This window comes from Rhinopithecus bieti, unplaced genomic scaffold, assembly GCF_001698545.2.
Source record: "Rhinopithecus bieti isolate Rb0 unplaced genomic scaffold, ASM169854v2 scaffold_15283, whole genome shotgun sequence".
NCBI classification, from domain to species: Eukaryota; Metazoa; Chordata; class Mammalia; order Primates; family Cercopithecidae; genus Rhinopithecus; species Rhinopithecus bieti.
This window is the reverse complement of record NW_016808172.1, coordinates 645097-648311: the sequence shown is the minus strand read 5'-3', so window position 1 is coordinate 648311 and position 3215 is coordinate 645097.

The following is a 3215-nucleotide window of genomic DNA, read 5'->3' as shown; positions in this document are numbered from 1 at the left end:
TTTTTTTTTTTCTGAGATGGGAGTCTTGCTCTGTCACCTAGGCTGGAGAGCAGTGGTGCGATCTCAGCTCACTGCAAGCTCTGCCTCCTGGGTTCACACCATTCTCCTGCCTCAGCCTCCTGAATAGCTCGGATTAGAGGCACCCACCACCACACCTGACTAATTTTTTTGTATTTTTTTAGCAGAGATGGGGTTTCACCGTGTTAGCCAGGGTAGTCTCGATCTCCTGACCTTGTGATCCGCCCGCCTCGGCCTCCCAAAGTGCTGGGATTACAGGCATGAGCTACCGCGCCTGGCCCCAGCCTCCCAATTTCAAGTGATTCTCCTGCATCAGCCTCCCAAGTAGCCGGGATTACATGTGCATGTCACCATGCCTGGCTAATTTTTTATTTATTTTTTTTAGTAGAGGAAGGGTTTTACCATGTTGGCCAGGCTGGTCTCGAACTCCTGACCTCAGGTGACTCACCCGCCTCAGCCTCCCTAAGTGCTGGGATTATAGGCATTAGCCACCACGCCTGGCCAACAAAATTTTAAAGGCATATTGGTGCGCCTATCATCCCAGCTACTCTGGAGGCTGAAGAGGGAGGATTGCTCTAGGCAAGGAGTTCAAGGGTGTAGTGAGCCGAGATCGCACCACTGCACTCCGGCCTGGGCGACAGAGCAAAACCCTGTCTCAAAAAAGAAGTTCAAAGTTTGGCTGCTTTCTTTTTTCTTTTTTTTTGAGACGGAGTCTTGCTCTGTTGCCCAGGCTGGAGTGCGGTGGCGCGATCTCAACTCACAGCAACCTCCACCTCCCTGGTTCAAGCAATTCCCTTGCCTCAGCTTCCCGAGTAGCTGGAATTACAGGCGCCCACCACCACGCCCAGCTAATTTTTTTGTATTTTTGTAGAGATTGGGTTTCATGATGTTGGCCAGGATGGTCTCGATCTCTTGACCTCATGTTCTGGCCGCCTTGGACTCCCAAAGTGCTGGGATTACAGGCGTGAGCCACTGTGCCCAGCCAAGTTTTGTTCCTTTCTTCATCTTCGGAGCAGTTCAGTCTCCTTTGACCTCAGTCCTACTACCAGATGAGCCTTCTGATCTGCAATTTGGTCCCTGTGCCTCACCCCATCCAGTATACCTCTAGCCCCACCGTGACTGTACCACTCCATTGCTCCAGAACCCTCAATGGCTCCCTAGTGCCCCCAGAATACAGGCCATGTCTAGCTTCCAGGCCCTCCAGGGTCCCATCCCTCTTTCCCAGTCCATCTATCCTTACACCCCGGGCCCTGTACACTCTCCCAAGTCTTTGCCCCCACTGGGACTTTGCACGTGCCTTCTCCCTGTTAATCCTCCCCTCACAGGGCGACTGGCAGATTGCTGATCTTTCTTCACCCAGGCTGCCCTGGGTGCCTGACCTTAGGACACAGCCCTGACCCAGACGAGGCTGCTGCAGCCTGTGCCCAGCCTGGGGTCTAGGTCAGGGGTCTCACTGGACCCCTTCAACACAGCTGTCCCAGCTTCAGTGCGGAGGCGGAAAGGCCTGTCCTACGTGGAATCTCAAACCCGTCAGACAGGTTTGCTGTTCCCTGAAGTTATACTGGCACAGAGGCTGCCCCGGCCTGGCCTGGCAGGATCTCACTCTGGGCCTGGCTCTGGTCAAGCAGGTAGCTGCAGGACCCGGGAACACTCCGGCCAGCACCGGCCCAAGGCCACCCTGGAGCAGGTGGCCCTGGCCACAGGGAGGGTATGGTGCTGACACGTAAGGGCAGCCACGGGAGGGGGGATGGTGACAAAAGAAGGGACTGAGACACACGGAGACAGAGATAGACAGAGACAGAGAAACAGAGACAGAGGGACACAGAGACAGAGACAAAGAGACAGAGAGCTAGAGAAACAGAGAGGGATACAGAGACAGAGGCAGAGAGACAAAGACAGAGATGGAGAGACACAGAGACACAGACACAGAGAGAGATAAACAGAGAGACAGAGGGACACAGAGACAGAAACAGAGACAGAGAGATAGAGAAACAGAGGGACACAGAGACAGAGAAACAGAGACAGAGACAGAGGGACACAGAGACAGAGACAAAGAGACAGAGAAACGGACAGAAATAAACTGAGACACAGAGAGACAAAGAGAGCCAGAAACAGAGATGGAGACAGAGAGACAGAGAGGCACGGAGACAGAGAGACAGAGAGGCAAGGAGACAGAGACAGAGAAAGAGACAGAGAGAGAGAGAGAGACAGATAGACAGAGAGAGGACAGAGGGGTGACAGCTGTAGCCTCCTTTGGTCGGGCAGGCCCAGCGGCTGTGGACTCAGTTTTCCCCTCTGCACACCAGGAAGGGCCTGACTGGGAGAGAAAAGAGGAGAGAGGCGGGAGGGAAAGGGGCGGGTCCGAGGCCAGTCCGCTAGGGAAGTGGGTGGAGAAAGGAGAAGTGGTGAGGAGCCCGGCGCCCAGGAGGGCTGGCAGGGAGGAGGTGCCCCCTCTGCTTGGGAACACAGGGACTTTCCAGAATGTGGAGAAACAGGAAGTGGCTCCATCCCATCCCTGCCCCCAAATGGGGCTGAGCCAGGCCACACCCACCTGCTCACGTCACCTGCCCAGGTCTGAGGCTCTGTGCAGGAGCTGCTGGTCACCGCCACATGCCTCCCTCTCCCTGGGCACCTGCCTCAGCCTCCCTGGACAGCAGAATGGGCACAGTCCCAGAGCCAGAGTCCTTCTTGCCACCCAGGAGAGACACTGAGGCTAGGAGGGGAATCCAGGTTGGCATCTCCCAGATGGGGAAACTGAGGCATAGCCCAAGAACGTCCTTATGAACCACCTTCATGTTAGTCTGAAGTTTTCTGCAAATTGAAATAATTAAGACAGGCTGGACACAGTGGCTCATGCCTATAGTCTCAGCACTTTGGGAGGCCGAGGCAGGCGGATCATGAGGTCAACAGCTCAAGACCATCTGGCCAACATGGTGAAACCCTGTCTCTAATAAAAATACACAAATTAGCTGGGCGTGGTGGCATGTGCCTGTAATCCCAGCTACTCGGGAGGCTGAGGCAGGAGAATCACTTGGACCTGAGAGGCGGAGGTTGCAGTGGGCTGAGCTCAGGCCACTGTACTCCAGCCTGGGAGAAAGGGCAAGACTTCGTCTCAAAAAAAAAAAAAAAGAAAAACAAAAAAGAATTTCATTTGGAAATATTCTCAGTAGTTAAATTCTTTTTTTTTTTTTTTTTTT